The sequence below is a fragment of the Telopea speciosissima genome, chromosome 5 (assembly GCF_018873765.1).
Source record: "Telopea speciosissima isolate NSW1024214 ecotype Mountain lineage chromosome 5, Tspe_v1, whole genome shotgun sequence".
Lineage (NCBI taxonomy): Eukaryota > Viridiplantae > Streptophyta > Magnoliopsida > Proteales > Proteaceae > Telopea > Telopea speciosissima.
The window spans coordinates 18,412,565-18,425,570 of NC_057920.1; the positions used below are offsets into that span (position 1 = coordinate 18,412,565).

Consider the following 13,006-nt stretch of genomic DNA (forward strand, 5'->3'; position numbering starts at 1 on the left):
ACAAGTGGCATGTTCCTCCAAAGGAATGCAACACTCAAACACGATCTCCGTCAAATGCTCCCTCTTCAATGGTTGAATCCCAAGCTTGAAGAAGAAAAAATCTCTTTTTTTCTCTTCAATCAATCTCTCTAAATTGTGTTGTTATTTTGCAACAAGGGTTTCAGCCATAACTTCTCTTAAATAGAAAAGCTGAGTTAGAAGATTACAATCTAACGAACTAAATCATGCCACGTGGTATGGTCCTAAAGGGTAGCCTTTAAACTGTCCTTAATGGCCCTAAAGGGCGACGCTACAAAATGTGTAACATAAAAACCCATAGTGGTAGATTTTTTCATTGCACTTTCTCCCTCACACTACCAACATCCACAATGGACCTTGTAACCATGGAATAAAAATCACTGCTATGAATTAAATCCATTGATAGCTTATAACTAGGAAGTGTCATAACCAATGACTGGAGCTAGTAATAGTTGAAACACTTTTTAAATATAATAATAAAAATAAACACTTTTTGTAAACTCTTTACAAAAGCAATTACCAGGCCCTGGATTTCGACTAGTCACAATCTGACAATTCTCTCTCTTGGATGTTCTCTCTAAACGGACAATGAAAACCTTATTAAGTGTCACACTCATTACCATTCATATCATGTACGTCGAAAGACCGGTGTATAGTCAATCCTGTCGACAAATATCAACCATTGACACACTACAAACGCTCAAAATACAAATGTAATAGCAATTGCCTCTCAGGTACCAAAAAAAAAAAAAAGAATACTAGAAATTCTTATTGCCATACACAACTAGCTGTGAACTATCAAATTTTTCTATGGATCAGTATTCAACACATTAAAGTGTCTATATTTATATTTCCAACCAATCCCCATTGAAGATTGGTTGGAAATATAAATATGACAACCCTAAAACAGATTGTTCAAGTTTGCCCATAATTGAGAACAAGTAACAATATAATTGAACAGTTGCACAAGTGAGAACAATTATAACAAACACATAATAAAATTATAATTAATGAATTAATTTGATCTCATTAAATTGGGTTTGACGGACACACATCAAATGTCAAAATATCCAACACATTCTCTGGCTAAGAGGATGGATTATAGGCAAAAATAAACTTATTAATTCTATTGAATTCTTTTTTGAGATTGTTGAATAACATCTATTGGAGGCCAGTTATGTTTCTTCATATCAAAATCATTGCGAGCATGCCAAATATACCCATTACCAACTGATAAAACTGCATAAAGATATTGTTTCATGGTGAACTACCTTACCATGGACTCCAAGAGCTGGCCAAGCATGAATCCATTGGTGAATACTAGGAATCCTGTGTTTCTTTGCCAGTGAATATTCCTACAAGTTACTAAAGACTAAGTCTTCATTTGATCTTCATATCTCCTAGTTCTCCACCATTGAATTTCGTTAAAGTCTTTATATCCAAGGAAGACACAGTAGGGGATGCAACATAGCATACCACTCGTATTCTTCATAGCTACCATGGTTTGAGGTATCGGTATTGGATCGCCTGTATCAAGTGATTCGTATTAGTATCACTAGCCACTGATCCTGATACCTGGCCAATCCCTTATCAATGGAACGGTATGAATCAGGCGTAAAACTGTCAATAACCTGATTCTTAAGCCACCAATTTTAGGTGTACAGAGCAGTTTGAGAATACATGACTAAATGGATACCATGTACATATTTTGGCAGCATGATTAAATTCCAAACAATGCTTATGTTCCCCTTGTTCGTGTTTCTTCTCCCTTCTGTTTTATACCGATAAAAGTACGTAGAAGACAATCCAGGGACCTCAAGATGACAAATTAAGGAGTGAAAGCCAATTTTGCAATGGCCTAAGACTACTTGTAGGGGTAGACAGCTGTGCTACTGCAGGAAATAATCTGGCAGGGGAAGTTGAGCTCTTAGTTCGTATATAGATCTGTTGAGGCTCCGAAGAACCTCAGTATGAGGCTCGTCTTCCTCCACAGCTTTTATCTTTGCAAAGCTGCCCTCCTCCAGGTGATCCACCACCCTGTTTGCAGCTTCCAGTCCAGTGACATAAGCTTTCTCCTGCACCCAAAATATACATTTAGTATGCTTTAGTTTCGCCCCTGAGTATTACAATCAGCAGAAATGTAACTTCTACATAGACTGGAAAACTGTTGCTGTAGCCTGCGCCCATGATCCATGCCGAGTAATAATCCAGTCCCCAGCCATGAACAAGTTAGGGAAAGAAGTAGAACCACGCATCATGAATGTGTATGAGCCTAGTGATAAAACAGAACAACATATTCACAAGGAATAAGTTTGTCAATCTTATACCTTCAAGAAAGGGGGGAAAGAAGGGAAGGGAGAAGAGAAAAAGTTTGTCAATCTTATACCTTCAAGAAGTCAATGGTGCATACTAGAATATTAGTTTGTGAAAACAACTAAACTCATTCTACACTTGTAGTTACAGCTAGATTTGATCATCCATACAATAATGTGTTAACGCAAACACCAAGAAACACGAAGAAAACAAAACAGATTATGCAAGAATGACACAGATTTAATGTGGTTCACACACCAATGTGATGTGCTACATCCATGGGCAAAGCTGAAGATGATTCACTATGTGATGGAAGAAAATACAATGGAGATCTCTCAAAAACACCCAAAACTTGCAGCAAGAACTCTCCCCAAAAAACCCTAACTCGAAAATCCCCAAATCTCATTTCTTACTCTTGCTTACACAAGACAATAAAACAAATAAATACTCCTCCAAGTCAGGTCGATCAATCGGGTCGGCCCTCCGCTACCATCACAGACCTCACAAAATTTCACCTTTGGGTCGCCACCAAAAATATCGGAGCTGGGCAAACTTCGAAACGGGTACAAGAATTCAAGACACACATAACATAATGCAATACATGACATTAGATGATATCTTGCCTAAGTAAGCCTGATTGTTGATCCAGGAGAGATCCTAAACAAATCCCATCAAGAAACAGGGTGACAATCCCCGATTTATCCTTGCAGAGTGGTAAAATCCTATCTTCTTATCAATAGAACAGGCTCATTCCTATCTATATTTCTCCCAGAGTCTATTTAAAGTGTCTCAAAACATCAAAAACACCAAACTTAGGCTACTAAAATGCAACACACCCAACATTTGGAGGATTGATCAAAAGCATTCAATTAAATAAAGATTCTTAAATGGACTATAATCATTAGTCATCTTTTAACAAGTTTGTGTAACCCTGGTAATCATGAATTCTTTGTTAAGTTTTCATGTTGACTTCATTATTATTCATGAAAAAAAAAAAAAAATGTAATATACTTGACTTGACAAAAAATAATTAACATAGTGACAACAATATCATCAAATTATTGGAATAATAAAAGGGTGTATCCAGTGCAGGAGGCTCCCGCCACTGCGGGGTCTAGGGAGGGTCATAATGTATGCAACCTTACCCCTACTTTCGCAGAGAGACTGTTTTCAAACTCAAACCCGTGACCACTTGGTCACAAAGGAGCAACCTTTACTGTTGCACCAACCCATGACTATTTATCCCATTTATTTATTGGGATAATAAATAAGGGAATGGTAGCAAATTATGAGGAGTAATTTTCAAAGTCTACCAAAAGTCCAAAATGGATTATAGACCTGAAAAATCTGAAGCCTTTTTTCCATTTTCTTTTTTCAGGGGGTGAATAATTGAATTGTATTTTTATACGCAGTAACCAAAGTAAAGGAGAATGAAACAATCCCTCCAATAGGCCATCACTCTATAACACATCATGGCTCTAGTCACAACCATAGTTTGAGCACCCCCCCCCCCCCTCCCTCCAAAAAGATGATGGAACATGGCACAATATTACCACTTCAATCAGGGAAAGGTTTAGTAAAGGAAGCCATATTGTCCCAAAAGACTTATTTTAGGAAAATGGCCCATGAAAGTGGTAGTGTAAAGTTCGTATCGTCCAAATCAAGGAGGATAAGAGCAATTTGTTCAGAATCAACATCATGTATCTCCACATGTAATGCACAGCACTTAAGATTGATCATATTCTCAATTCATTACTACTTAGAATATTACCTGGAAAAAAATGACTCAAGGATTTAGGAAATCTGCTAACTTTTCCCTCGACCACATTAGCATCCTTGAAGTCTTTAATACACTGAGAAAGGTAAGAAAACACTTTTGCAACTATCTGCTCATCTTTCAGTGGCAGCAACTCATTGGCATGATACTGCACACAAAATAAATTTGAAATAATCCCATTCAATTTTCAGTATATTGAAATAAAATTTCTATAATCAGCAAATGAAAGGATGGAGAACTCACAAAATTAGCTTCAATGACTGTACTGGGTTCGGCTTTATACTCATCATAAATGGCATTTAAATCAAAGAAAGTCCACCCAAATGAATCATCAAAACCAAAGCAAACATTGCTTGCCTTGGGAATGTTAACCTGGACGTATGTGCAGTTAATATTATGGAACTTTCCTAGTTACAGAAAAGCAAAGAATAAGTTTTTTTACTAGAATGCTTCACCCATTACCAAAATGCAGGGTGACCACAAACCCTGCATGTATGAAAAATTTAAGCCAAGGGCATATTCAAGAATCCTTAGAACTAGAAAAGAAGAGCTTAGCAATGTAATATACCTTCCTATCAAGCCGCAGTCTAACAGTGAGGACGCAATGCTAGCCAAGTTCAGAGCCTTCAAAAACTCCTCCCTTGTTCGTAGTGCTGAGCTACAGAGAATGGAACTCCCAATGGAACAGGAAAACAACATGAGACAAATGAAGAGCTCAAATGCTGACTTTAACCAATGAAATGGAGACAATAATACTATTTATTTGGCACATTAAGTTTATTCTGGTTAAGTGAATGGCGGAAACTAGAGAATGGAGTGCTCAGGTCAATTTTGTGTTGGATGGATCAGCTGCTGCAGGCAAATCACAGAAAAGGGTTTATTTTAGTCAAAATAAATTTTGGGCTTGTGGTACCATGGGTTTTCACTACAATGGGCTTCTTCAATGGGTGTAAATAATGGGTAGGAAATAGGAAGAGTCTAGTTTCTATTTCTGTGTTTCCTAATAGAAGTAGGACAACTTAAAAGCTACAAATAGAATCCAACCATGATGCAAAAATTAAATAAATATCTTTCAAATTGGAGAAATATAAATAAAGATCAATTTTCCTTTTCTTCTATTTAGTCTCTTAAGAGTTTCTATTTTCTGTTCTATAGTCCCACATAAGAGAGTGGACTTAAATATGTAAACTACTAAGACAAGGAACCTGTTCATAACAATTTCCTGAAGGATGGATATTCCAACAGCCAATATTATTGCATCAGCCTCATAACTCTCTTTCCCACAAACTACTTCTGAAATGCATCCAGTTTCCTCATTTACAGAGAAATCTGTCACCATGCTCCCCTCCAGAAATTCACAACCTTTATCTCTCATGAAGTCCATCCATGGCATGAAAATTTTTTCTTGAACAGTCCCATGACACCAAACAACATCAAAATCTTTCTACAGGGATCCCAACAGACAGTTTTAATGGTCCACACTATACAAGGAAGCACAAAACAAACTAAAAAGAAAAAAAAAATTACGGTATGGAACATATATTTTAATCAACAAACTATTGAACCTGGTGAGGTAGGATGAAATAGTATAGCATTCCCAGTGTTGCGGCTGCACTGCATTGCTCTGCTGGAGCAAATAATCCAACTTGAACCATTTGGATTAAAAGCATCTTGATATAGGCTCTGTGAGCACCCAAACTGTTTAAAAAGCTCCCTTGCAGTCACTACAAATTAAAAAGATCTTCATACGACCCTAAAGCATTACTCAACAGAAGCAATTCAATAAATATAACAAGTGAGCCTGGGATACTTCTTACTTGAATCATATTTTCTCCAGGCTGTGTTGGTATTGTCAAAGTCAATAACTGCATGGATTAATTGGACAAGTCAATTTGCAGTTTTTCTTTTCCAAAGATCACATATCTAGAAGACTAGAGGAAACTACAATAGGTCTCACAAATAAATATGTCAGGGTTTAGAATAAAGGGAATAGGGTAGCTTTGGATAGTTAGGGCAGCACTATATATTGCTTTTCTATCAAATAAGGGGGTGGAGACTACTACTTTTGCACACCCCCCCCCCCCGAAAAAAAAATAAATAAATAAATAAATAACAAAACGCAAAAAACTTGCGCATGGCCTTTTGAACAGATGAGATAAGGCAGCTGCTCTGCCTAAATTCTGGAGAAAACCAACTCCATTTCAACCCTTTCTTCAGGCAACCAGAAACATAATCAATTTAACACCCACTGTGCTGTGCACTCCATCACCCATTTTTTCTCATTCTATTGACCTTTTTTTTATAATTATTATTAATTTTTATAGACAAAAAAAGGGAATTGTCATGCCTATATGATGAGTACACCATACACATCCACCCTGCAAGTTTCAGCAAACCTGTTTTTTAATAAAAAAAAATGAAAAAGAAGAAGGTTAAGGATTGGATGAATCCACCACATATCCCACACCCAAAAGTTTCTGTTCTTGTGTTCCATATGAGTATTTAAATAAAGGATAGAGGATTCATAGAATTCAGCCACATAAAAATCTCATTTTGCCTCCATTTTTCAGTTAAAGAGTTCTAAGACTTTGACAGACAGCATTATGAAGGAAAAGTCTAACAAATGGTCCGGCAAAAAAATGACAGGAACATGACCAACTAGAACTTCAGCTCTACCATGGCAATTCAGACCAGCTGCATTGTCCATCCATTTGACTGAATATATATATTTTATGTATGAATGGACCATTTCTTTAAAACGGTCTTGTGAGTTCAATAGTGTTGATTAATAACACCAATGTATGTGGCATCAAATAGTTGAATCTGCTAGACCATGTCAATGCTGGCTAACAAGCTACTGTGTCTGAACAATCAAATATGTTTATACCTGCAGCCATGAGAGGAAATGATGTCAGTCGATCCACCAGGGAGAGGCGAAGGAACTACACAACATGGGGTAAGAATAATCATATTGGCGGGTAAACTGCAAGATCCTATAGGTTGTGTGAAAGACCATGAAGCAACAAGGTTATGAGACATACTTGAGTGTAAATCAAGGTCCCCAAAGGAGTCGGCAATCGGGGGAAATCTTGGAATATAGGATATTCAACCTTCATGATAGAGATTTTAACACGATTTGCATGTTGATGTGCTGATTTTGTAATCTTAATGTTATAAGCAAAAGTCCATTTGGATGCACATATAGACTTCATTGAAAATTAGAAATTTGAAATTGCACATAGCAAGGGAATTCAGTGCACAAACACATCAGCAACGAGTAATTTAAAAAAAAAAACAATAATATAAATCATCCCATCTTTTGACCCATGTTAATTTACACAAGCTCATTTTGCCACTAGAGCCCAAGACTTTTATCCAAAACTACCCACAATAAACTCATTCAAAATTAAATGATTCATGCTTTGAAGAAGGCTAGTCACCTGAGGAAGAAAACCCCAATTTCAGACATGTTATCAATAATGTACTAAAATTCCAAGAGATGAATAAAATTAGCCCAAGTAAAGGGGGCACATAACAGACCAAGGATTAAAGAAGCAATTTCATCATTTTACTTGTTTGACGCAAAAATCAACTATATTGAAGCAGTAGTTCGCAAGTAAATTTTGAACCAAACTAAAACTAAGTCAGTGGTAGTTTTATGTGTTAAGAAGACTACCCTATCCATCAGTCCCCCTTGATATGAGTCATTCAGTATCACGGAAATTGTATGGCAAGCCCAGGGCACCGTTGATGGCAGTCATTGCAGACAAAGGGCGGTCCATGGATGAAGGCAGTCTTATAAAAAAAAGCGTACCCATTGCACAAGGCTCCCGCCACTGTGGGGTCTGGGGAGGGTCATAATGTATGCAACCTTACCCCTGCTTTCGCATAGAGGCTGTTTCCATAAAGCAGTCTTCTTATAACTACTCCATAATGAAATTGTAATGGGAAGATAGTAAGTTCCAAACCTACTAAAACTCAATACCCAGAGAAGCTGTTCCACTAAACAACATTTGAAACCTTTTGACAGAATCCAGTGACATATAATTTTAAGTGTTCTATTGCTGCAGTAACATTCATTACCTCCAACCCTTCTGGGGAGTACTAATGTAGTCCTAGAATAGGAATTAATCCCACTAGGAACCAAGTAGAACCAAGCTTAGGGTAAGTCTGCTGTTTAGGGCTGATTAGGGGCTGTTTTAGGGCAAAATTAGGGTTTAGGATGGGAATTTGGGAATGGGGTTTCAAGGGTTTTAATCTGTAGGTTTAGAGGGTCATTATGGTATAAAAATATCTGGATTTGAATAAGTTTTAATTTCCTGCAGAAATTAGGGTTAGGTTTTGGGTTTTGTAAATAAGTTAAACAACTAAAATTATGGTTTAAAGGAGGATTTAGGGGCAGGGGTTAAGGTCGACTGTTAGAGGGGCTAGGGGGAAGATTCGGTTGCAATATGGAAGGTTTCTGATGGCTGAATGTGTCCCAGCAGAAAATTAGGGTTTTTAGGGTCAATGGAGAAGAGGGATCTTAGGGTTTGGATGGACAGAATGGGCAGCAGCTAGGGTCGAGTGGAGATGGTGATGAGGGGAAGTTATGGTCCAAATCTGATCAGATTCCAATGGAGGAGCAGATCTGAATCAGAGTTTAGAGTCTTCTAGGGTTTATGAAAATAGGACAGAAGAGAAAAGGGATCGATTGGGGAAGGAAAGAAAGGATAAAACAGAAAATTAAAACCCAAACTTACACTGGATTCCTCCGGCAGCAGCTTGGATTGTTGAAGGATGAAACCACCTTCGAAATAGGGATCCTCCCAGCCGTCACGGCGTAAGGAATCGCAGGATTCCACCCACCCTTCCACCTTGATAAGCCCACAAGGATGCACACACTCTTGGAGAGCAACAATGGCAGCCAACAAGCAAAAGCTTTTTTCATTAATCAAATTCGTGTTCACGGCTTTGCCCCCTTACAACCTTATATAAAATACTCAAAAATAGACTTTTACTCTAAAAAGGAAAGCCCTAACCCAATTCCTAATCTATTAGGTAACTTAAACTGACTAGGAAACTAAAATAGACTCAAAATAGAGTCCTAATGACTTAAAAACAACTTAAACTACTTAAAATAAAGAAGATTCCCTACTAGCCAATAGAATATAAGAACCTCTTAGCCAATAGGATCACTTCACTTAAATTAGACCAATTGAACCAATTGGATGCAACCAATTTAAACCGGTTCCATTAAAAACATAAAAATAGACTAAATATTGGGCTAATCCCGTATGTAACCAATGTACCCCTCTTTTAGGCCCATAAAAGTGGCCTATTACATAGAAAACCCATGGGATCAAAGGCCCAACATACATATAACCCAACCCTAGACTCATGTCTAAGGAAATAAGCCTATTTCGGTGACGAATCTGCATCAACTCTCCCCAACTTGAAAAAATTCGTCCTCGAATTTTGCAGTGATGAGGGGGAAACAACATATGCATAGCAGCTTCAACCATTCCCAAACAAAATTCTGGTGATGCAGGAACATTAGGGATGAAATCTTCAAGGCGTGGAGCTTTCTCTTCAAAGACCCATGGTGGCATAACAAACTCTATGTGTTCGCTTTCTGAATCAGCAGCAACTGTCAATGTCTCGTCCATAGAGTCTTCAGCGTTAGCAACCTTCTCATCTAATGCATGAGACACAAGCTTCACCTCTTCAAGAACAACATCTTGAAGGTCCTTGCCTTCCTGTGGAGTATTCTCAACCACCTCTTCATCTTCTGCTGTTTCTGCTTTGTCTTCCTTGATTTCTTCGACATTGACCACTTCAGTAGGGTCTTCTACATGTTGACTGTCCATCTTTGAAGCTATAGGGGCTGTCACGTTCTTTTCATCACAATTATCTGCCACTTCAGATTTATTTTCAACTTCCTTTGGCAACGAAAATATGTGTTCTCTATACCTGTCTGTGTCTTCTCTGGAACCTCTGAGTCTATCCCTGTAATCTCTGGCAGGGGTTACTCTTTGTTCTCCCAATCGTTGCAACCTATCCAAGATGGCTTCATATGCAGCCCTTTGTTCAGCAGCAAATTTATGGAACAATTCCAACATAGCAGCCATAGGATCTGCTGATGGACTTACTACTTGATTACCATGCTGTTCCATGGCTTTGATACCAAAATAATGTAGTCCTAGAATAGGAATTAATCCCAGTAGGAACCAAGTAGAACCAAGCTTAGGGTAAGTCTGCTGTTTAGGGCTGATTAGGGGCTGTTTTAGGGCAAAATTAGGGTTTAGGATGGGAATTTGGGAATGGGGTTTCAAGGGTTTTAATCTGCAGGTTTAGAGGGTCATTATGGTATAAAAATATCTGGATTTGAATAAGTTTTAATTTCCTGCAGAGGGTTAGGTTTTGGGTTTTGTAAATAAGGTAAACAACTAAAATTATGGTTTAAAGTAGGATTTAGGGGCAGGGGTTAAGGTCGACTGTTAGAGGGGCTAGGGGGAAGATTCGATTGCAATATGGAAGGTTTCTGATGGCTGAATGTGTCCCAGCAGAAAATTAGGGTTTTTAGGGTCAATGGAGAAGAGGGATCTTAGGGTTTGGATGGACAGAATGGGCAGCAGCTAGGGTCGAGTGGAGATGGTGATGAGGGGAAGTTATGGTCCAAATCGATCGATTCCAATGGAGGAGCAGATCTGAATCGAGTTTAGAGTCTTCTAGGGTTTATGAAAATAGGAAAGAGAAAAGGGATCGATTGGGGAAGGAAAGAAAGGATAAAAAGAAAATTAAAACCCAAACTTACACTGATTCCTCCCAGTAGCTTGGATTGTTGAAGGATGAAACCACCTTCGAAATAGGGATCCTCCCAGCCGTCACTGCGTAAGGAGTCGCAGGATTCCACCCACCCTTCCACCTTGATAAGCCCACAAGGATGCACACACTCTTGGAGAGCAACAATGGCAGCCAATAAGCAAAAGCTTTTTTCATTAATCAAATTCGTGTTTAAGGCTTTGCCCTTTTACAACCTTATATAAAAGACTCAAAAATAGACTTTTACTCTAAAAAGGAAAGTCCTAACCCAATTCCTAACCTATTAGGTAACTTAAACTGACTAGAAAACTAAAATAGACTCAAAATAGAGTCCTAATGACTTAAAAACAACTTAAACTACTTAAAATAAAGAAGATTCCCTACTAGCCAATAGGATATAAGAACCTTTTAGCCAATAGGATTACTTCACTTAAATTAGACCAATTGAACCAATTGGATGCAACCAATTTAAACCGGTTCCATTAAAAACATAAACATAGACTAAATATTGGGCTAATCCCGTATGTAACCAATGTACCCCTCTTTTAGGCCATAAAAGTGATCTATTACATAGAAAACCCATAGGATCAAAGGCCCAACATATATATAACCCAATCCTAGACTTATTTCTAAGGAAATAAGCCCATTTCGGTGACGAATCTACATCAAGTACTGTGCAGAACTTGTCCAATTAGTAAAAGGTTTGATACCAACCTCATCAACAAGTGAAAATATATTGCCGTAGGGGTACCAGAAACCTGAAGGAAAAGAAGAAAAAGAAAAGCTAATAGGCTCTTCGAGTTACTAATAGATAGATAGTACTCCCTACCATGGATGATTCCGCCATCCCCGAAAGTATTGGGTTTGTTCGTCGACCCGCAAATTTTATCAGGTGCAAGTACAGTAACATTGAAACCCTGAAATCAAATCCGCAAACCATCACATCACCATTTCAGAATTGAAATTAGACAAACACAACTCTTTTCTTTCTGGGTTTTTGGGTTCCGACAAAGATAAACAACCCCTGAAATCCCAGGTACAGAGAGTTGTAAAGAGAGTGTGGGAAACCTGTTTGCAGAGGTAATGAGCAGCCCCTAAGGCAGACCAATCAGAGCCGACGATCACACCTGTCTTTCTGTTCTTCTTCTGTTCTCCATTATTGTGCAGGACATATGCTGCCATACAGGAAAACCCAACTCGAGTTCCGTATGTGAAGCAAGAATTGACCATACAACAGGATCCCATTCTTCTCCACAGAAACACAGGACACAACGGCTATTCATCCTCTCGTTCCTTGGTTTATTAAAGACACAGAGAGAGAGAGAGAGAAAGAGAGAGGAAATGTAGAAAACAGCTAGAGAGATCTTTAGCGCCAAGCGATGTCGAGTAGGGCCCTGTCCTTAGCTGGTGAAGACAACAATGGAGATCACCGGGCCCGATTATTAAACGTGCCGGGTTCAATTCCTGGCCTGGCAGGTCTGATCGAATCTTTCCGGTTAAAGCTCAGTATGTTTAGTAATCGGGCGGTCCACGTGAAAGGTCTTAACCCACTGGGCACCTGATCGAACTGATCGATTCCAAACCCGACCTAGCCTGACCCATTTAAGATTGCTTGAAATTTCTATTTTATCCTAAGATATATTTTCTAATGATTAAGTTAATTGCATGAGTAGTTGAGGGCAAAACTAGAATGAAAGAAATAAATAGAGGAACAGTAACAAGAATGAAGAACTGTTGATGGCACAAGAAATCTGATCGGTTAAATTAATTATACTAGAATTGACGGTGAAAGATCAATTTACAGAGTAGGTTTTAGTCTTTCTTGACAAACACAGTGGGAGTGCATTTGTTTCACTGTATAACTTTATAAGAGAGAGTAGGAGTCCAGTTTGGTCAGTTTCCTTTGGTAGAGTTGGTGAGATCTTAGTGGGAGGATCGATGTCAATTTGAAAAGGGCATTCACAAGCTCTTCTTTTTAAAGCTTCATGGTATGGAGTATGGGTTGTGATCCTAAAAAGGGAAGAAAATTCTTGCTGAATGCTGATTTGAATCATCCTATTAGCCCGGTTAAGGCACGTTTAGAATTAAATAGGG

At 38.3% G+C, this 13,006-nt stretch overlaps 1 pseudogene; it reads right to left on the reverse strand.

Moving 5' to 3' along the window:
- Positions 1-1,830: 1,830 nt before the first annotated feature.
- LOC122662407 lies at positions 1,831-12,214 on the reverse strand (annotated as a pseudogene).
- Positions 12,215-13,006: the final 792 nt, after the last annotated feature.